The sequence below is a fragment of the Cetorhinus maximus genome, chromosome 24 (assembly GCF_964194155.1).
Source record: "Cetorhinus maximus chromosome 24, sCetMax3.hap1.1, whole genome shotgun sequence".
NCBI classification, from domain to species: Eukaryota; Metazoa; Chordata; class Chondrichthyes; order Lamniformes; family Cetorhinidae; genus Cetorhinus; species Cetorhinus maximus.
The window spans coordinates 47,730,124-47,753,306 of NC_135902.1; the positions used below are offsets into that span (position 1 = coordinate 47,730,124).

Below are 23,183 nucleotides of genomic sequence, written 5' to 3' on the forward strand. Positions count from 1 at the left end.
CCCCCCCCCCCCCCCACCCCCCACCACCCCCCCCCCCCCCACCTCCCCCCCCCCCCCCCCCCCCCAAAACCCCCACACACTACCCCCCCCACACACACACACCCCCACACCCCCCCCACACACATACCCCCCCCCACACACATCCCCCCCCGCACTCACACCCCCCCCCACACCCCCCCACACACACCACCCCCCACACACACCCCCCACACACACCCCCCCCCCCCCCACACACACACCCCCACGCATATCCCCCCCCACTCACACCCCCCCCACACCCCCCCACACATACCCCCCCCCCACACACATACCTCCCCCACACACATCCCCCCCCCACTCACACCCCCCCCACACCCCCCCACACACACCACCCCCCACACACACCCCCCCCCACACACACACACCCCCCACGCACATCCCCCCCCCACACACACCCCCCCACACACACACACCCCCCCACACACCCCCCCCCCACACCCCCCCCACACACACACCCCACACACACACCCCCAAACACCCCCTCCCACACACACACACCCCCAAACACCCCCCCACACACACACCCCCCACACACACCCACACGCCACCACACACACCCGCCCACACACACACACCCCCAAACACCCCCCCACACACACACACAAACCCCACAGACACCCACACCCCCCCATACCCCCCCACGCACCTCCCCACACACACACCCACCCCCAAACACCCCCCCACACACACCCACACACCCCCCCACACACACCCACCCACACACACACCCACACCCCCCAAACACACCCCTCCCACACACCCACACCCCCCCCCACACATACACCCCCCCCACACACACACCCCCCACACACACCCCCCACACACACACCACCCACACCCCCCCCCACACACAACCCCCCACTCCCCCACACACACCCTCCCCCGCCCCACACACACACACACACCCCCCTTGATTTCACACTCCCCAATTTCAAACCCACCCCATTTTCACAGAATTTCAGACACACCCCCGACCTCAGGCACACCCACCCCAATTTCAGATTACCCCTGATTTCAGCCTCCCTGATTCCAAGCCACCCAATTTCAGATCCCCTGACCAGATCCCCCTGATTTCAGAGCTCACCCCCCCATGATTTCAGACCCCCCTGATTTCAGAGCTTACCCCTCATGATTTCAGAACCCCCTGATTTCAGAGCTCACCCCCCCCCATAATTTCAGATCCCCCTGATTTCAGAGCTCACCCCCCATGATTTTAGATCCCCCTGATTTCAGAGCTTCCCCAACCCATGATTTCAGATCCCCCTGATTTCAGAGCTCACCCCCCCATGATTTTAGATCCCCTGATTTCAGAGCTTCCCCAACCCATGATTTCAGATCCCCCTGATTTCAGAGCTTCTCCAACCCATGATTTCAGATCCCCCTGATTTCAGAGCTCACCCCCCCATGATTTTAGATCCCTGATTTCAGAGCTTCCCCAACCCATGATTTCAGATCCCCCTGATTTCAGAGCTCACCACCCCCCCATGATTTTGTAAAAAAAATCTGAAGGCCGCTTGGCCTTTTCGCCTGCCCGCCAACCGTAAGGTTGGACGGGCAGCGAAAAATTTAATTAAATTATTACTTTAATGGCCTTAATTGGCCTGTTAATTGTCAGCGGGCACGCTGCCAACTCTTGTGCCCGCCCGTCAACTGAAATATCGCACGAGTGGGTGGTGATGTCAGGACGCTCACCCGACATCATCGCGCGTCATTTTACGCTCATTGGGGTCGGGCGCGCGCCCGCCTGACGAGTGAAAAGCTCCGGCCCCTCTGGCCCTGGTCATTTCAGCAACATTGGAGAGGAAAGGGAAGCTGGAGATGGGGAAGTAATTTGCCAGGATAGAGAGATCACAAAATGCTTCTTTGAGAATTTTTGTTTTTATTCTTTGAAAGAGATCCGGCCAGCAAACCTTTGCCAGCCACAGCTTTCTCTCCCATGCCGCCCACAGAGCGACACCAGCCCCTCAGGAGCTTCACACTCCATGAGCTACGTGACGATTAAAGGCGTCGCACGTACACACGCTGACTCATGTACCTTATCCCAGCATGGCCGACGCTCAGAGCACCCGGGACTCCCGGGAACAGGCTACTCCACAGCTCTCCGAGCAGGACCTGCACCAAGATGGAGGCATCTTAGGAACTCAGGGTCCACGTGGCCTCCCAGTTCCACCAAAGTAGCCTGGCTTAAGACCACAGGGGCGGTGAATGCCTTGGCACAGTGACTGAGAACCTGGACCCAGTGCCGTAAAAGCTTTAATGACCTTCTGCGCTATGGTAAGGTGAATGAGGCTCTCCTCTAACACATACAGCCTGGCCTTGCTGTGTGCAGCATGGCCGGCCTCGTGTCTACACTGTACACATGATGCTCGGCGATGAGGCAGCAGCAAACCTCCATGGCCGAGGGGAAACAATTTATGCTCATGGGAAATTGGGAGGAAATTGGTGGAGAGAATGTGAGACCCCTTGCAGACGTCTCCAAGCCTCGATGAGACCGCACTTCACTCTTTCTATCTTTGCCTTTCAGGAGGAGAGAGCCCACAATGTGAGGGGGATGCTGAGGACCGGGGTTGGGCCCCCCAAACCTGAAAAGGTGGGAAGGAAAGGGAGGGCACCTCCTTTGCCCTGTGCACATTGGGGGCACCATTCCCAAGATGGTACCCCCGTTTCTGCCTCCCATCCGTCCTCCAAAACCTGACCCCCCCCCCCACCCCCTCCCTATGGTCCACAATTCCTCCCCATCCAAAACCCCTGGGATTCACTTTTGAGTCCACTTGCTACAATCTTTCTCTGGGACTGGGCGTAGTTCCAACAGTGACCACTACTGAGCTCTGGCGCTGCTGGGACTCAGACTGGCCGGCAGCTCTCCTGGGCAGGACCTCCTGTCCCTGAGGGATGGAAGCCCCACTCTCATCTCACTAAGGCTGCCCCCAGTGAGCAAAGCGCCTCCCCCGGGTAATATTCAGCCCCCCCTCCACCGTCTCTGAAATCTCCTCCAGTCCCACAACCCTTCAAGATGTGTGAACTGCTCCAATTTTGGTTTTGTACGTGTCCCTGATTTTCATAGCTCCACCCTTTAGCTGCTTAGGCCCTAAGATCCAGAATTTCCTGCCTGGGTCTCTCCACCTCTCAACTTTAAGATGCTTCTTAAAACCTGTCTCTTTGACAAAGCTTTTGGTCACCTGCTCTAATATCTCCCCGTGTGGCTTGGTGTTAAACATTGTTTGATGATGCTCCAAGGAAGCACTTTGGGGATGTCTTACCAAATTACAGGTGCTATATAAATGCAAGTTGTTGTTTTTGTAGGTGACCTTTTTTTTAACTGCTTCAGACAGATACATAGTGCAGAAATGCGAGGAAAGTCTTTCCATTGCAAACTAAGAAACCAACACTGAATGTGGATAATTCCCACACACACTTATAATAGGTATGCAGTTGGCAAATCTGCTATAGGGAGATGCAGTGGTCACAATGAGGCTGGAGTGTAATGGCAGTCCAAGTATGTTAGGAATGGAGACTTGATTCCTTCCCTTAAAGGGTTGGAATTTCAATCTGTCCACCGCCATTTGCTCAGTTATCTGACAGTGGAACAATGGCTTTCCAACACTGGAAAAGAACACGAGTTCCACTAAATAGGCCAAATCCATTCGATTTTTAGGGTGCGTTTACATCATAAATGCGACTTGATACAAAGCACAGCCACTTGCCGGTGCAGACACGATGGGCCAAATGGCCTCCTTCTGTGTTGTTAAAACTCTGTGATTCTGTGACTTTGTACCAATGCGACAGTTATTCAACAACGGCACCTTGACCACCCCGAGGCACTTCATAAAAGCTTTAACAAACGTTTATAAAAATAAAAATAGCTGGAAAAACGCAGCAGGTCTGACAGCATCTGCGGAGAGAAACACAGTTAACGTTTCAAGTCCGTATGACTCTTCATCAGCATAATGTTAGCAAACATTATTTGACACCAAACCACAATTTAGGACAGGTGACCAAAAGCTTGGTCAAAGAGGTTTTAAGGAGCATCTTAGAGGAGGAGAGAGCGGTAGGGAGGCGGAGAGATTTAGGAAGGGAGTTCCCGATCTTAGGACCTGGATACCTGAAGGCACGGCTGTGGCAAGGAAATTGGAGATGCACAGGAGACCAGAACTGGAGAAGCTCAATTCTCGGAAAGCTGTGGAGCAGTGGTGGGGGGTGGGGAGTGGTTTCAGAGATAGAGAGTGGCAAGGCCATCATGCGATCAGATAGATATGGATGTTAAATTGCAGGACTGAGAGCCAGTGAGGGATGGACAGGACTAGGACACAGGCAGCAGAGTTTTGGTTGAGCTTGAGTGTAAAACAGCGTGTCAATGCAGTCAGAATTCAGTGTTAGGGCCGAAACTGATACTGGGACAAAACGAAGTGGAGGAGGGAGTTACACTCCATTTTGTTTTGGAATCAGATCAGGCCCCTACACCTGATATATGTTCCATCAATCGGAGTGATGCCATACCCACATTGCATTGACATTAAACTGGTGGTGTGAATGTGCTGTTGTGAGTCTCACTCGGAGGCTGGCAATGCCCGAGTCCTGGTTCATCTCCTTCAGCACAGGGGGTGGCAGCTAAAAAGAGGCCAGTCAGGCCACACAAATTGGTAACATAGTGAATTACCAAACAGGTTTAATGATGGATACGCTCACCGTCACTGTAAAATACAGCCAGTTTTCAAAACCAGATCAAATAGCAGCCGTCCTGATACAGGTCTCTGAAAAATTAAACAAGCAAAACAGCTATTTCTCTTGGAAAAACTCAGCAGGTCTGGCAGCATCTGCGGAGAGGAACACAGTTAACGTTTCGAGTCCGAATCATTCGGACTCGAAACGTTAACTGTGTTCCTCTCCGCAGATGCTGCCAGACCTGCTGAGTTTTCCCAGGTATTTTTGTTTTTGTTTTGGATTTCCAGCATCCGCAGTTTTTTGCTTTTATCCATCTATTTCTCTTGCTGTGTATGGCTATTTTTTTTTTTCAGGCTTTTTAAGTGGCAAATGGCAGACCGGCCTGAGCAGAACAATGATTCCGACAAGCTGCGATTGGTTTTGGAATTACAGACGTGTGTTTGCCAGCGGAGACAGTGTCTTGCCTCCGAGTTCAATCGTGGCTCTGTGGCAACGAACCAGAAAACCAGGTACGTCCAATATGCTCCTTGCTCTGTTTGATACACAGCATTGTCATTGAGAGTCAACCTCAGGGGAGCCCCAGGCAGCTGCAGACACAAGGGACACCAGCTATTGCCAGGGGTCAGCAACGCCCAGCTCTGCAGCCTCCTGGGGCTCGTCAAGGGCTCATGTGCTGCTCACCAGCCTGATCGATTGTTTGGAGCTGGGAATTCTTTGCCAGAGGCTCACAGTAACTTGGCCTGTCCATCTTCAGATCTGATTGCCTGTGTCAGTTTTATGTCTCGAGCCTATGAGTTCACTAGTCGAGTAAACTCGAATTGCACACCTTCATATACACTTGTTAGTTGAAGCTCGCTATCAATAACAGAGAGAGACCGACAGAAGAACAAACTGTGATTGTTTATTGCAGCGGAAGAAAGAGCACTAAATCCTTCTGTGATCCCACAACCGCCTCCAGCGCTAGACTTACAGTTAACCAGGAGCACGCGCTGTACATTGATTGGTCAGTACTGTCACACGGTTAGTCCACTTGCATTCTCTTAAAGATACATGGCACTCCACTTTACCACGTTTAGCCAGTGTGTTCAGGTATGAATTTCATAAGAAGAGAGTTGAGAAGCCGACGGAACAATGAAAGTTTATAGTTTTGCTTGAAAATTAAAGCAGCAGCGTATTGTCCGGCTATTGAAGAACTCTCCAAAAAAAAAACCAAGATAAATCGCACTAAAAAGTAGGTTATTTCTTCATTTCCTATTTCTGGCAGCCAGACTTTTATTTACGCACGTATAAATTTGCCTATTTCCTTTTTCAGCATTTATCTGTTTTTTAACATTCTAGCCGCTATAATGCATTTAATTTTATTTAATTTTTGCTTTAAAAATGATAACAATGGTATTACTTATAACAACTTTTAACACAATAAATAGATACCAAAATGCATGCAATGAAATCTCTTTTAGAGCAAAAGACATATTCATATATTTAACTATATTGAGTAGCAGCATTGTGGCTCTGAAGGTATCGCTTGTTTGACTGAATTTTAAAAACAGCCCTTTGTGTTATTCAGGCTGGTGGTGACTCTTGAGCCAAACGAACCCACATATGAAGGACTATTAAAGAGCCACTAGAGGGCAGACAAGGGCAGTCTGAGATTTCCTGATCTATCCTGATGTAACTCTTTTCGAGTCAAAACAATAAACTAAATTAACAAAAACAAGGGAGAAATCAAGCACAGCCCCTAAGTCAGGTCAGCTGTAAAATCAAGGAAAAACTTTAAAGGAACCTTACAAACATCAAACTAAGATGTGATTAAAGGGGTCAACAAAACACCCCAGTCCCCGCGGTGCCCAGATGCAGAGCCTGGTGATTTGTGCTGCTTGTTCCCAACACTTGAGTCCTTCCTCTCCTCAGACGCAAGTATCTGTGCACAATCTACAGCTCCATCTCCACCTTTTGCCTTCCTGATATTTTTTCAGGCAGGCTCAGAGAGTTAAACCCAGCTTGGTTGCTTTCGAGGCTGTAACTTTCCCTCAAAGATCTTAGGCTAGGCAATATGATTCGCGAAAAAATAAGAGCAATGGGCATAAAATACTCGATTCTGGTCGCGGGGGAATATTATGAAGTGAAACATTCACGTTTTTTAGTTGTTCTGGAATGTTCTGCAAACTAGTGCAGAGAAAGAAACTAATTCGACAGAAGGTAGAGGAATGTGGGCCTGGGACAGTTTCTGTGTGAGCCCTAAATGTGGATCAAAAAGACTTGAAGGCTATGAGTATGAGTATGGGTACGTTTGGGTACGATACACGATAGTGCTGGTGTTCTGGTGCTTCACTCATAGTCACCCTTTGTGTAGGGTCGTGAACACTGAAAACCGGGGGGTTATTCACATGTGGCCCTCAGACCGTGGTCACTGATTGGGAACGAGACCCTGTCTGACCATTCTTTTTCCCCCTGTCCCCAGCCTAAACCAATGACTAGGTCCATTATAATGCTGACTCTTTCAATTAAATTTGTCCACTCAGCATAAGCCAGTGCGTACGTGAAAACAATTGCGACCTTTGTCCCGTGAGAGCATGTACCTTGCGCAAGCATCATCTTCAAATCGATAACCTTGACTTGGACTGCGTGCATTGTCATAAATCTGTAGACAGATTGTGTGATAGCGTCTCAGAGAGCTGTGAGCGAGTAACTATGTCAGTTGTGGATCAGTGGGTACCATTGTCACTTCTGAGTTAGAAAGTTATGGGTTTGAGTCCCACTCCAGAGACTTGAGTTGTCACTCCAGCGCAGTACTGAAAGAGTGCTGCACTGTCAGAGGTGCCATCTTTCTGATGAGATGTTAACACTGAAGCCCTGTTAGGTGGATATAAAAGATCCCTGCCACTACTTCAAAGAAGAGCAGGGAAGCTCCACCTAATATCCTGGCCAATATTTATCCCTCGATCAACATGACTGAAAAAAAAAAACAGAATACCTGGGTCATTATCATATTGCTGTCTGTGAGATCTTGCTGTGCGCAAATTGGCTGCCGCGTTTCCTACATTACGACAGTAACTACTCTTCAAGAAGTACTTCCTTGGCTGTAAAGCGCTCTGGGATGTCCAGAGCTGCTTTATAACAGCTGCTTCATGTTCCAGCCCTCTCATTGGACAAATAGATGTCGTCTCAAAGAGTCAGATGAGGGGGAACAAGGGTTGACTTGAGCTCCAGGCTGCAGGCCCACTAAAGCACCAGGTCACAGGAGGAAAACCCCAAATCGATGGAAAAAAAGAAAGTCTTGGACAATCACAAACATGGCAGCCAATTTGCACACAGCAAGCTCCCACAAACAGGAACATGATAATGATCACATAGTCTCCATTGTGATGTCGATTGAGGGATAAATATTGACCAGGACATTGGGGATAACCCCCCTGCCCTTCTTCGAAAGAGGTACTGTGGGATTTTTATTTTACACCCACCTGAGAGGGTGGACAGGGCCTTGGCTTAACCTCAAATTGGAAAGGCTGCACCTCCGACAAGGCAGCACTCCCTCACTGGGTGTCAACCTTGGTTCTTGTGTTCAAGACCTGGAGTGAGGCTTGAACCTACAACCGCCGGACTCAGAGGGGAGGGTGTTATGCCAACCGAGCTACTCCAACAGATAGAAGGGTGTAAAACAAAAATAAAAATACCTGGAAAAACTCAACAGGTCTGACAGCATCTGCGGAGAGGAACGCAGTTAATGTTTCGAGTCCATATGACTCTTCAACAGAACTAAGGAAAAATAGAAAAGAGGTGAAATATAAGCTGGTTTAAGGCGTGGGGGGACAAGTAGAGCTGGATAGAGGGCCAGTGATAGGTGGAGATAACCAAAAGATGTCATAGACAAAAGAACAAAGAGGTGTTGAAGGTGGTGATATTATCTAAGGAATGTGCTAATTAAAGGTAGAAAGCAGGACAAGCAAGGGACAGATAGCCCTAGTGGGGGTGGGGTGAAGGGAAAGAATCGAAATAGGCTAAAAGGTAGAGATAAAACAATGGATGGAAATACATTTAAAAATAATGGAAATAGGTGGAAAAGAAAAATCTATATAAATTATTGGGGGAGAAAAAGGGGGGGATCGGAAATGGGGTGTGGATGGAGGAGAGAGTTCATGATCTAAAATTGTTGAGCTCAATATTCAGTCCGGAAGGCTGTCAAGTGCTTAGTCACTGCAAGACCTCCAGAAACCAGTCCGCGGTACTTTACAATAGCAGATGTTACTCAAAATGACCTCACCCGCAGGTTACCCAGCCCCCTGAATAACGTGAGCGTCAGGCCCTCCCTCTCTTGATCCTCGCTGAGTGACAAAGTGGATTTGCCTGGTACAAACATGGCAGCCGGGCATCACACCAGCTGGTAGGGCTGTGTGACTTCACCAGGAGCTTCTGATGGATGCGGGGGACGCCCACCCTTCCTGAGATGGCGGCACAGTGTGCCGGATGTGCCAGGAGTGACTGGTAGTGTGGCGTGTACCCCCCAAGGTGCTACCCTCTGTAGCGCCATCTCCAGAGGCCGGCAGGTCCGAATTTCACGCGCTTTAGGGAAAGAAAATCAAAATCGTCCATAAAATGACCTGGTGACGAGAGTTGCGGTTATAATATACTTGCATTGCTGGAGAATGTTAGTCTTTGAGTGCGTTGTGGAACTCCAGTGGGAGCCTCGCCTGTTCCCTCAGACGGACAGAGAGAATCCCATTGCTCAAGTTGAAGAATATTCTTCTGATCTCCCGCAATTTGCCCCGTAACCAACAACCACTGAGTACAGGCTGGCTGGTCATTTAACTCATTGTTGTTGCTGGACACACACTGTCTGCCCGCGCCAACAGTGAATAAACTTTGAAAACAGTAATTCACTGGCGCTAGAGCTTCCGGAGACACCCTGAAAAATTTACAGGCGCTCTATAAATGCGAGACCATTTTCTTTCTTGCATATTACACAAATCCCAGTTTAAATGTTCAGCTATTGCCCATTGAGAAGAGGGTGTGAGCATCACAAATGCTGATGCAGGGTGCGCATGCTCATAAGGACCAACTAATTTGAGGGGGTTTAAGGACAGCATTATGCATATTCCCACTATTCTAGCAGATTATGTACACAAAAGACTGTAAAGGGGCATTATCACACCAGCCACCAAGAGGCAATTTGTAGAATTAGTACAAATTAACAGCACCAAAATATAATTACTATTAGAATGTTGCAAATTTTCCCTGCGTGGTTGAGAAGGGATATAATCACCTATCTTTTGGATAAGACGTCAAAACAAAGCCTGTGAACCTGCTGAGATGAATGTAAAGCAGCCGCTGGTATTATCAGAACGAGTGCCGGGGAGTTCTCCCTGTGCCTTGGCCAACATTCTTCCCCACCGTCACCAGAACAGATGAACTGATCATTCGCCTGTCACTCTTTGTTGCAGCCCTGCCTTGTGCAAATCATCTGCTGCATTCGCCCATGAGATGATACCAGCTACACTCCAGGAGTTACCCTCTTGGCTGTGGAAACTCTTTGCGATGCCCTGGGGTCATGTACAAATGCCAATGCTTCACAACACGGTGATAAGGTTTGAGAGGTTAGCAGAAGCTGCATATTCCACTCCTGACGTGAATTCCAGATCCTCGAATTTTTCAACCCCGGCACCTAATTGTTTCAGCTGAGGCAGAAGCTGTTGATATTCATGATTAGATTGGATGGGTGCATGAAGAAAATGAGGACCAAGATATATGGAAACAGGGCAGTTAATGTGTTTAGGGCTATCTTGTCACCTGAAGGGTAAATGCCAACATGGATTGGTTGATCAAAAGGCCTGATTTTGCATTGTGACTTCCGTGTCAAAGCTCCCAACAAACAGCTGATGGTCCAATGCTGGATAACCTCACAATATCACAAACTCTAGTGCTGCATTGACACAGCCAGAAAGGTATTTACATCAGATTTTTAACTCGTGTGAAATGCTTTAATAATTCTCACCTCTGCTATGGTGGTCCATACTGTCTGTGTGAAACAGCTTCAGTGGTTCCAGTAAAATGTGTCCTCTGTTCAAACAACACCAAGGGCACTACTCTCTGCACCCACAAGAGGGCAGTGATGGATCACCTTTCATCTCACAATGCCCAGCTGTTTGGACAAAACTCTGGGGTGAAGTTAGTCAAAGGACTGTCATTCACAAAATGCAGGTTTCTCATTTTATCCCAAGGATTAGGGCAGGCGTGGTCAAAAGGGAAAAGAAAATATATTAAAAATGAGTGGGAAGCTAAAGACAAACTTTAGCTTGACAGGGTAGATGCTGAGAAGTTCCACCTGCCAGGAGAGTCCAGAATGGGATTCAGCAACCTTAAAAACAGCAAAAAAAAAAGTTAAATATGAGGAAAAACAGGATAGAGACACATTTCAACAATGTTGTAAAGATTTTTATGAAAAAAATTGTTAATTGAATGATATTTTCTCACAAGTACAATGTTCATAAAAGTTAAAAGAGAAACAAGCCATTTAAGTGCCATCAAAATGGGTTTGATCCATCGAGGTTGGGAGCCGCAATTGGACTCGTTACCGAGCCACACGTGTCTCCAGAGCCACAGGCTGCACACCCCTGCTTTAAAACAAGGGGCATGGTCTCAGGATAAGGGGTCAGCCATTTAGGACTGAGATAAGGAGAGATTACTTCACTCAGAGGGTTGTGAATCTTTGGAATTCTCTTACCTGAGAGTGCTGTGGATGCCCAGTCGATCGAGTACATTCAAGACCGAATTGGATGGATTTTTGGGACCCTAAAGGAATTGAGGAATATGGAGAGTGAGCGGGAAAGTGGAGTTGTGGCTGACAATCAGTCAGGGTCTTATTTTTGTTTTATTATTCATTCATGGGATGTGGGCTTCACTAGCTGGGTCAGCATTTTTACTGCCCATCCCTAGTTGCCCTTGAGAAGGTGGTGGTGAGCTGCCTTCTTGAACCGCTGCAGCCCATGTGGTGTAGGTACACCCACAGCGCTGTTAGGGAGGGGAGTTCCAGGAATTTGACCCAGCGACAATGAAGGAACGGCCGATATATTTCCAAGTCAGGATGGCAAGTGTCTTGGAGGGGCACCTCCAGGTGGCGGTGTTCCCATCTATCTGCTGCCCTTGTCCTTCTAGGTGGTAGTGGTCGTGGGTTTAGGAGTTGTTGTCTGAATGAGAGAACAGCATCAAGGGGCCGAATGGACTACTCCTGCTCCTATTTCTCACGTTTCTATTCATGACGCTCCCTGTTGAACTTATCCTTGCCAAACTTCCAGAAAAAAGCACTGAAGATACACTTGTTCAAAATACATCAACCAGCGCTACAATTTTTTAAAAAATCAATAATAAAATTCATTAATCCTTGCTAAGAATGTTTCCAGCTCATTCCTGAAGAGCTAAGTGTTGCCATTAGTGATCCGACACATATTATTACTGGTCACTAAAGGTTGCCAGGTTAATTTGCCAATTTCCATAGAAAAATACAGTGCAGAAGGAGGCCATTCAGCCCATCATTCAGGTGCTGACTTTTTGAAAATGCTATCCAAATAATCCCACCTTTCTGCTCTTTCTCTGTAAATGTTACCTTTCCAAGAACCCATTTTAGTTCCCGTTTAAAAGTTCCAGTTGAATCTGCTTCCATCACCATTTCAGGCTGTACAAACCAGTTCAGAACAAATATTCAACCCACGCGCCCTGATTATTTTTTAAATTCTTTCCTGGGATGTGGGTGTCACTGGCTAGGCCAGTCCATCCCTAATTCCCCTTGAACCAAGTGACTTGTTAGACCATTTCGGAGGGTAATTAAGACTCAACCATGTCTGGAGTCACATGTAGGCCAGACCAGGTAAGGACAGCAGATTTCCTTCCCTAAAGGACATCAGTGAACCAGATGGGTTTTTATAACAATAGTTTCATTGTCACCATTACTGAGAATAGCTTTATATTAACTGAATTTAAATTCCACCAGCTGCCATGGTGGGACTTGAACTCATGTCTGTAGAGCATTAGCCTGGGGCTCTGGATTACTAGCCCAGTGATATTACCACTACACCACCATAGTCCCCACATATGTAAAGTAGATGATTATATTGAGCCCCAGTTTCAAATATCAGGTACATATAACTTACCCTCATTACATTTGAACACAAATAACCCTTCACAGGACATGGAGCATTGTGAGAGCAAAGCTTCCCTCTTTGCTGCATGATTGCACTCCTGTCTCTGAGTGTGTGTGACTGTCCCTCTTCCAGGGACTCGGAAGCACCTCCATCGAGGCTGATATCAGTGCGGTTCAGAGAAAGTGCAGCCGTGCCTGAGGCGCACAACCCAGGCCTCGTTTTGTTAGTTCAGATGCCATACGTCGACCGAAAGAGATTTAACTGTTCACGATCTCATGACTGTTTGTAGGGGCTTCCTGTGCACAGCTTGGCTGCAGCATTTAATTACAAAATGAACAGTGGCTGCACTTCCAAAGTAATGAGGCATCTTCAGGTCGTCCCGAAGAGTTAACGTGCCACTTCTGATGACCCATCAGCTCCGATGAAAGGTCATCAGGCTCAAACATTGGGCCCTATTTTAGCTCAGTCAAAGCCCATTCACTTCCAGTTAAAATCAGGCCCAACTCTTGTTTCCCTCTCCATAGATGCTCCTGCTGAGCATGTCCAGCATTTTCTGCCATGTATTTTCAACCTTTCCCATAAAGTTAAGTGAACACATTTGAACTGAAACGAAATCATTCCCTGTGCTGCAGAACCATGTGACCCTTAAGGCTCTGATATTGGACCATGTGACCCTTAAGGGTCTGTTATTGGACCATGTGACCCTTAAGGCTCTGATATTGGACCATGTGACCCTTAAGGCTCTGATATTGGACCATGTGACCCTTAAGGCTCTGATATTGGACCATGTGACCCTTAAAGCTCTGTTATTGGACCATGTGACCCTCAAAGCTCTGATATCGGACCATGTGACCCTTAAGGCTCTGATATTGGACCATATGACCCTTAAGGCTCTGATATTGGACCATGTGACCCTCAAAGCTCTGATATTGGACCATGTGACCCTTAAGGCTCTGATATTGGACCATGTGACCCTTAAGGCTCTGATATTGGACCATGTGACCCTTAAGGCTTTGATATTGGACCATGTGACCCTTAAGGCTCTGATATTGGACCATGTGACCCTCAAAGCTCTGATATTGGACCATGTGACCCTTAAGGCTCTGATATTGGACCATATGACCCTTAAGGCTCTGTTATTGGACCGTGACCCTTAAGGCTCTGATATTGCACCATGTGACCCTTAAGGCTCTGATATTGGACCATATGACCCTTAAGGTTCTGATATTGGACCATGTGACCCTTAAGGCTCTGATATTGGACCATGTGACCTTTAAGGGTCTGTTATTGGACCATGTGACCCTTAAGGCTCTGATATTGGACCATGTGAGCCTTAAGGGTCTGTTATTGGACCATGTGACCCTTAAGGCTCTGATATTGGACCATGTGACCTTTAAGGCTCTGATATTGGACCATGTGAGCCTTAAGGGTCTGTTATTGGACCATGTGACCCTTAAGGCTCTGATATTGGACCATGTGAGCCTTAAGGGTCTGTTATTGGACCATGTGACTCTTAAGGCTCTGATATTTGACCATGTGACCCTTAAGGCTCTGATATTGGACCATGTGACCCTTAAGGCTCTGATATTGGACCATGTGACCCTTAAGGCTCTGATATTGGACCATGTGACCCTTAAGGCTCTGATATTGGACCATGTGAGCCACACTGAATAATTATGGTTAGACCAGTTGGGCTGTGGCGATTGTTAGTTATTTTGGAAGCAGTCAGATTTTTAACACTTTTAGACTGCATTGCTTGCACTGAATTAAACCCAGGGATAATAAGTTCAGTGTGCAATGGCTAAATACTAATTAAACTACAAACTAGGGAGCCAGTCTAACTACAAGATGCTATAAGCTGCCATTTTCCACATGTTGTATTGTCCAGTACAAAGCCTGTTTAAAATGAGACTGAGCATTACCTATAGCCTTGGGGATTTGCTAATTACAAATCTGAGTTTCTGGTCGGAATGGCCCCAGATTCGCACTAAGTGCGGTAGCGGGTGGGAAAAGAGGGGGTTTACCCACTGGCTACAATGGGGGCGTTTTCATGCCATATTGTCCCATTCCCGCCTCGTTAATTAAGCAGCCACAGGGAACACAGCATCTCGCTGGCGGGAATGATTCGCCCGCCACACCGTTACCTCACCGCTACCTCACGCCTGGGGGCCATATTTAAACTGCAGCCCCGCGCACACTTCTCAAATCTCACAGCCCAGGATGGGCCCCAAAAGCCAAGAAGAGTGCAGCCCCCAGCGATTCAGTGATGCATCCCCGGGATGCCTTCTGGACGCCGTGATGTCCCCTACCCCCGGCTCTGGCCGCAGGAGGCCCATCCATCTCACCAACTCCGGCTTGGCAGACGTGGCAGTGGTGGTTAGTGCCAAAGCTGTACACAGGAGGTCAGCCCCGAGGCTGAAGCTAAATCTTTCTTTGTCGATTCAGCTTGTGTGTCAGCCACATCACAAGATCACTGCGAGGTAACACGGAGCAGCAGATTGAGGTCCGAAGATCAGTATAATGTGAACTTTAATCATTCTCATTTGATAGTGCAGAACTTGAGTATTGCTGAAAAAAAGGGACATACTATCGAAGCTTTTCACTTTGCACTCATCAGGACAGCTCACAAGATAAAGTGAAAGAAACAACAATTTACACTGCATGAGAGGAGAGCGATGATTGGTTGGCATGTGGACTCTGATTGGAAGAGGCATTGCCATGTAGAATGCAGCAGAGAACTGTTACCTGCCAAGCTTTTGTTCAAATACAAACCGGGCAAGTCAACTCTGATTGATCAAGGCATTGCCATGGGGAATGAACCAGGGAATGGCTGTCCCCCAAACTTTTCTTTATTTAAAAAAGGTGCAATTTGAACAAAAACTTCCCAGTTAACAGTTCTCTGCTGCATTCTCCATGGCAATGCCTCCACCAATCAGAGTCCACTTGCCAACCAATCAGCCCTCTCTTCTTGGCTCATGCAGTGTAAATTGTTGTTGCCTTTACTCTTGGCTTATCTTGTGAGCTGTCCTGATGAGTGTAAGATGAAAAGTTTAAATAACATGTCTTTTTTTCAGCAATATTTAATAATTCTTTCCAATAAGTGCAAATCTTCCAAGAAATGACTCTCTGAGAAAGGCAGTGCAGACTCGATGGGCTGAATAGCCTCCTTCTGTGCTGCCTTATTCTATGATTCTGACCTTGATGCAGATCTTTCACTAAAGTTGTGTCTTACCCTCCAGTATGAGCTCTACAGCCTCTAACTGCATCTCCTAACCGAGAGTGTCCAATCAGCTGCTCATGTGTTAAGCCTCATCACTGGTCAGCTGTTATCTCCCACACCTGCCCCTCAAAATAGACTTGCATTTGTATAGCACCTTTCACCACCTCAGGACATCCTAAAGTGCTTTACAGCCAATGAAGAATTTTTAAAGCATTGTAATGTAGGAAAAAACCAGAGGCAAAGTAGTGACAGAAAGCTCCCACAAACAGCAATGAGATAAATGACAGCTTAATCAGCTTGAACCCACAACCTTCGAACTCAGAGGTGATACTAAGCCATGGCAGAGAGTACAACACAATGCATTCATATCCACAAGACCCTTATTCGAACTACGCAGAATAATAACGAACTTTTTCAATATGGCTGACTGGCATCGTAGAGAACGTTGTGTATCAGTTCCCCAGAGTGATCTTGTCACTCTCTGTCCCTCGGTGTGCGTCACATCTCTTCTCTGTCTCTGATATCTTGTGAGTCAAAAAAAGAGCCCATTTCGTGTGGAAAACTCCTGTTCTTAAATATCCTGCAGGCTTTCTGTTAGCCCCAACGTGTCCCCTGATATCACCTTTCTGGTTGACCCCTCCTTTAAGGGTTGCGTCTTAGAACCAATGACCTTTTGCCTTGCCCTTTCATCGTTGGCACCTCATGAGGTATTGGTATGTGCGTCCAAATTATTTCCTGTTGGACTAGATGGTTCAAGGATAGCAGAAGTCAAAATACTGCGGATGTTGGAAATCTGAAATTTAAGCTGATAGAGAAATGCTCAGCAGGTCAGGCAGTATCTGTGGACAGGGGGGCTGCCTGACCTGCTGGGTATTTGCAGCATTTTCTACTTATATGTTTTAGTTTTTATGTTCAGGAATTGTAGTATTTTACTACAGGAGATCCGGGCAGCTGGTGTCTGTTAGAATAGTCAAGGGCTTTTCATCTGCCATTATTTTTGTTCGAAGGGGTTTGAATTCTGACTCACTCACGTTCACCCCTTCACAATGTGTTTCCAATTAAACAGTTCAGTTTAAGTACAATCATATTGATGGTTTCATGCTGGCTACTGTCCCTGTACAGTCGACTGGTATTTGAGATATAAGTGACAGTACAGGCAACCAGGAAGCTTTCCTGTCAGTTGGAGATATCCTGACTGGTCCAATAGAAGTATCTATTGACCATGAAGAGTTGCAAATATCCATTCGCTAGTGTGAAAGGAACTGATATTTTGGGGGTGGGGGTGGGGCGTGGTATGGGCATTTGGGAAATTTGCACAAGGGGTGCTGGTGAACAGGTATTCAGTGAGGTGAGAAGACTCAGGGTTGGAAAAGTGATTGAGAATACCCAGGAGCTAGAAGGCTTCACCCTTCACCGAGTGCCCACTCTGAAGTTGTTTTTGCAGTCGAGAGCATCTTGGCAGATGGTCAGCATCAGATGTGAAAGTGTTCACATCTCCACACGTCACTCACTGGATGCCAGGTTTAAAGTGATCCATTGTGTGTCAGCTTGCACTGGGCTGACCGAGAGTGAGAGTTTCTGTTAACTGTTAGGGATTATATTGGAGTTATTTTCAATTTTAAGTAGTATAATTCCTGGGATATCTGTAGGCCTGCTTAATGTTAGAACATAATAGCAGGAATAGGCCCGACAGCCCCTCAAACCCTCTCCGCCATTCAATAAACCACGATGATCTTCTACGCCAACTTCACATTCCTGCACTACCCCCATGTCCCTTGATTCTCTCAGTTATGTTTCCTCTAGCGGGTAATGGTGGTGTAGTGGCAATGTCACTAGACTAGTAATCCACAGGTCTAGGTCACTGCTCTAGGGACCATGGTTCAAATCCCACCATGGTAGCTGGTGGAATTTAAATTCAATTAACAAATCTGGTATTCAAAGCTAGTCTCAGTGATGATGATCATAGCAAGTACCATGAATTATGGTAAAAACCCATCTGGTTCATCAATGCCTTGTAGGGAAGGAAATCTGCCATCCTTACCTGGTCTGACCTACATCTGACTCTGGACCCACAGCAATGTGGTTGACTCTGAAATGGTGCAGCAAGTTGCTCAGTTCAAGGGCAATTAAGGATGGGCAACAAATGCCCCATCTCAAAGAATTTTTAAAAATTAGACATTTTTGGGGGGGTATTTTTGTAGTGCTCAGGAATGCAAGGAATGGAATGCTTTTCGAATTTCAGACGCTTTTGTGCAGCAGCTTCTGTCCATTGGTGCCAGGGTTGCTCACAGCTTTGATGACTGTGTTTCTGTTGCCAGATTATTGTTAACCAAATGGTTTGAAAGTGAAAACCAGGGAGAAGTGAGACACACCACGTGGTCTTAAAACATTTACCATTCAGCAAAAATTTAAATCGGTATGGTTTGACATCAGGTAAAGAAAGAGATTTTTTAAAAAAGGCTTTCATTTATCTAGAGTGCATTGTCATCATTGACTGTCCCTTGATTTGAGGCTGACGTCTACTCAGGATTGCGAGTCTCTGCCATGGGTCCTCATGTGGCTGAACAGGCTGATTCTCAACCCACTTATCTTTGGGCACACAGGTTGGGATGTCCCACGAGGCAGTGTGATCTGAAGTACAGGATTTGATTCCTTTTCTTTCCTTCTCTGTCACCGCTCTGTACCTTCTACAAGATGCATCACAGGACTCACCAAGGCTCCTTAGACAGCACCTTCCAAACCCATGACCACTACCATCTAGAAGGGCAGGGGCAGCAGGTAGATGGGTAAACCACCGCCTGGAAGTTCCCATCCAAGTCACTCACCATCCTGACTTGGAACTTACACCGTTCCTTCACTGTCACTGTGTCAAAATCCTGGAACTCCCTCCCTAGCAGCACTGTGGGTGTACCTATACCACATGACTGCAGCGGTTCAAGAAGGCAGCTCACCAACGCCTTCTCAAGGGCAATTAGGGATGGGCAATAAATGCTGGGTCAGCCAGCGAAGCCCACATCCCGTAAATGAATAAAAAATCTGTCTCTTCATTTAGATGTTGTGACTCGGCACAGGGTGCAGCTTGATGGACAAGTGGTCGCCATTTTGAGCGATTGGTAGCAAGCTCCTCCCAGTGATTAATGCCAGTGTTGCCGTGCTTCAAGGAGAGCTTCACAGTGTCTTTGAAGCGGCTTCTTTGTCCTCACCTGGGTCACTGGCCATATAAAAGTTGAGAAATCGAGACCTGGTGGGGGGGGGGATTCTTTTCAGCCGTCTGGACAGTGTCCAGACCGCCAGACCGTCAAAGTTGATTTTGCAGGAGCCTGAATGCTTGTGGAGCTGGTTTCAAGGGTGACACCAGCATTTGTTTGACGATCGCCCCATTGAATTCGGAGGCTGAAGCGGAGACATTGCTGATAGAATTTCTCTGGTGCTCTTACGTGTCACTGAGACACTGTCCAGGTTTCTGCAGCACAGGAGTGTGGTGTCGACAACTGCTCTGTGCACTCGGACTTTTGTTGACTTGAGGAGGTCTTTGTTTTCAAACACTTGCTGCCATAGTTTGTAGAAGGCTGAGCTGGTGCAGCTGATCCCATGTTGGGTCTCATCGTCATTGGTGGCCTTTTGAGAGAGGTAGCTGCCAAGGTACAGGAAGTGCTCAACATATCCCAGAGTCATTCCTTCAACATATACGGGAGGTGGAATTTTTGGCTGACCGGCTGTGGGTAGATATGTGAATTTTGCTTTGGCAACATTGAAGGGCAGGCTAAGTTTCTTGTATGCAGAATTGAAGAGGTCAAGAGTGGCTTGCAAATCTGATGCAGAGTGTGTAACAGCTCTGCAGTCATCCGCAAACTGTATATTGTGTATGTGGTCAGTTTAGTTTTTGGCAGGGAGGCGACTGAGGTTAAAGAGTTTTCCGTCTGGGTGATATTTAACACAGACACCAGAGGGCAGTAGATCTTTAGTGAGGTGAAGAGCCACTGTCCAGTGGATTGTAAATAATATGCAGCTATCACACATCTTTGCTTGACCCCAGTCCAGATTCTGAAGGTGTCTGTTTCAGATCTCCCATGCAAGATATATCATCGTGAAGCAATTGCGGGATTGTGGTGAAGTTTCTTTGACATCCAAATCTCTGGAGTGCAATCCACAGATTCTCACGATTTATGGAGTCAAATGCTTTGGTCAGGTCAATGAATATGATGAAGAGTTCCTAGTGGCCTAAAACCACACCGTGTCTCTGGGAGGATTTCCTCAGCTACAGGAAGTAGGTGATTCACGTGAATATGTGTCAGGATTTTCCCTGCAATGGACAAGAGTAACATGCCCCAATAGTTTATACAGTATGATTTATCTCCCTGTCCTGGCGATGACAACGCGCGAACCCAATAGTCTGGACACGGGCGTCCAGTACAGCTGACTTTATTTGATCCCGCTATTCTGAAATGGAGTTGGATGTGTGAAGATTTTCCAGGTTGGTTATGAGCCGCGTTTGGAATTCCGCTCTTCGATTGGGCTGCTTTGGAGCTGAGACATTGATCTTCTTCCTCTTGGGCTTTTGGGTCTTGCAATGCCTTGGTGCTTGGCAGATGTTCATCACTGTTCGAACATGTCAATGATCTGTCCAGCAGGCATTAGAGACCACCATAAGAACTGAGTGAATCGACATCACTGAGATCTTTGACCTGAGCAATGACATAATCCAGGAGGTGCCAGTACTTTGATCTAGGAGGCCTCCATGCGATTTTCTATATGTCCCTCTGGCAGGAGAGGGTGTCTGTTATAATGAGGCCACGCTGAGCACACTCTGTCAGCAGGAGGACACCATGCGCATTGACCTTTCCCATGCTGTTTTTCCCAACAGTTCAGATCCAGACATCGGAGTCGTGGCTAACCAGGAGATTCAAGTCCCTCCAGAAGAATGGTATTTTCTTTGCTTATGATGGCAATGAAGACTCCTTCAAGGTCAGAATAAAACTTTTCTTTAACATCTTTATTGGAGTCAAGGGTTGAGGTGTAAGCGCTGATATTGGTTACGGCTGGGCTGCAGGTGGACTGTCATGAGCCTTTCATTTACACAACTGGGGAGCTCTGGCTGTGCATCAAAGATCATATTGCACATGACAAAGCCAATTCAGTGGGTTTGAGGGTCGCTGTCAGCCTTTCGGTTCCTGTAGAAGGTGTATCCATCCATTTGTTTCTTCAGCTGCCCCCACCACCCCGCACCAGGGAGCTGGGTCTCACTGAGGGCAATGATGTAAATTTGGAGTCTTCATAGTTCATGTGATACGACTGCAATTCTTTCTGGACAGCCACTCTGGAGATCATCCATGAGTGCTCTAACATTCCAAGTTTCAAAATTTAAAGTTTTCTTTCTTTGACCACAAAGATGGTGATTCTGCAGGGTGTGGTTCCCCAGCCAGGAGAAAGTTGATTTAGCCAATATTTAGGGCACCTTTTCTCGTACCCTTCCCATTTGAGGTGAGCAGAAGGCATGCTGAAGAGAACTGCTCAGTCACAGATGCTGCTGCCCAAAGATACCTCTGTCCCAACACAGGTGCCCATCGACCTTCATCCTGACTTGGAAATATATGGCCATTCCTTCACTGTCGCTGGGTCAAGATCCTGGAACTCCCTCCCTAACAGCACTCTGGGTGTACCTACACCACAGGGACCGGAGTGGATCAAGAAGGCGGCTCACCACCACCTTCTCAAGGGCAGTTAGGGATGGGCAATAAATGCTGGCCTAGCCAGCACTGGCAACATTGCATGAATGGATAAAAAAATGTCATCTGTCACCTGTGTGTAGATTCTTGACTAGGGACTTGCAGGTACACAGCCCTGTCCCCATTGCCGATTCTTCCATCACCACAGGATTTGACTAGTGAACCCCGGTAGAAGTGACTGTTCAATGTGGGGACCTTGGGGTGCTGTCATTGTCCACACTATCTTGACAGGTTGGTGATCAGGTTTTGGTGGTGTGTGACTGGGACCAGCTTGATACTGCAATCTTCTTCTGCCTTTACAATCAATGAGACGCACAGTCTTCCTCCAACTGTTCTGCTGTTGAGGATTTTTTGTACCGCACTTTGCCTGGCACCTCCCCCCCTGACTTTTCCACCATTGGGCAGCCCCACCGCGGGGGGCCAGGAGTTCCCAATGGCATCGCTCAAGGGATGGTCAGAAAGCACAAGCCTGCCCACGGTGGCCTCTGGAGGGATCGAGAGTGCAGACAACTGTGACAGTATGTACTTCAGAGATGACCCTTTGTGATTGTAGGAAGGCCTGAAAGATCCGGGAGAATTAACCCCATGTACCAATGAGCAGTTCGCAAATTCTATGCAACCTAAACATCCACTGGTAACCTTTGTGCATCAAGAGCCAGCTAACTCTGCTCAGATTTCTGTGTACAACTGATACAGGTGATGGCAGTATCTGAGAGAGGCAGACGGGGAACGCAGCTCCTGAAGCTTTGCTGGTGGCATCTAGTGTGAATTTATCGGCTGATATAAACTGCTACAGTCCAGGTGCAACTCTGACTAAGATGAACGATCGGCTCATCTACTTTAATGTGTAGTTGAGGGATTAATGTTGGTCAGGGCATGGTGTAAGCTCTCGCATTCTTCTTCAGTTAATGCCAAGGGATCTTTTACATCCACAGGCAGACAAGGACCTCAGTCTAACATCTCATCCCGTGGATGCTCCTATCTACTTAGCGCAAAGGGTAACACAGGAATCACTGTCCAATTCTCTTTACATTTGGCTACAGTGAGCTGGTAGCTGCTAACCATAGGAGCTAACCATGTTTGTCACTGAACCATGTCACATTCTCCAGGCTGCCTGAGCACTTGCGGGAGCCAATGTACTGCTGGTGGCCCTACCCCTACCATCGAAAGAGTGACCCCTCACCAACGTGGGTGTAATTCCAGCATTTAATTGTGGTCATGTTTATTTCATGGACTTTTCACTCAATGAGGTGTAACTCTGTCAAACAGCTGCGCCAAGAGGAAGAATTGTTTATGAGAGACTCGGGGACAACTTCAGCCACCCCTTCTATCTTCCGGCAGCATTAACCAGCCACCGCTGGAGCTCTGCGCGAAAGGATTGTTGTCTTCATATCACCACGAACA

General features: G+C 47.4%; 1 long non-coding RNA gene across 1 annotated transcript in view; it reads right to left on the reverse strand.

Moving 5' to 3' along the window:
• LOC144699875 (uncharacterized) overlaps positions 1-23,183 on the reverse strand; it is a 425,222-nt gene that overhangs the window by 34,742 nt on the left and 367,297 nt on the right. The window lies entirely within an intron of this gene.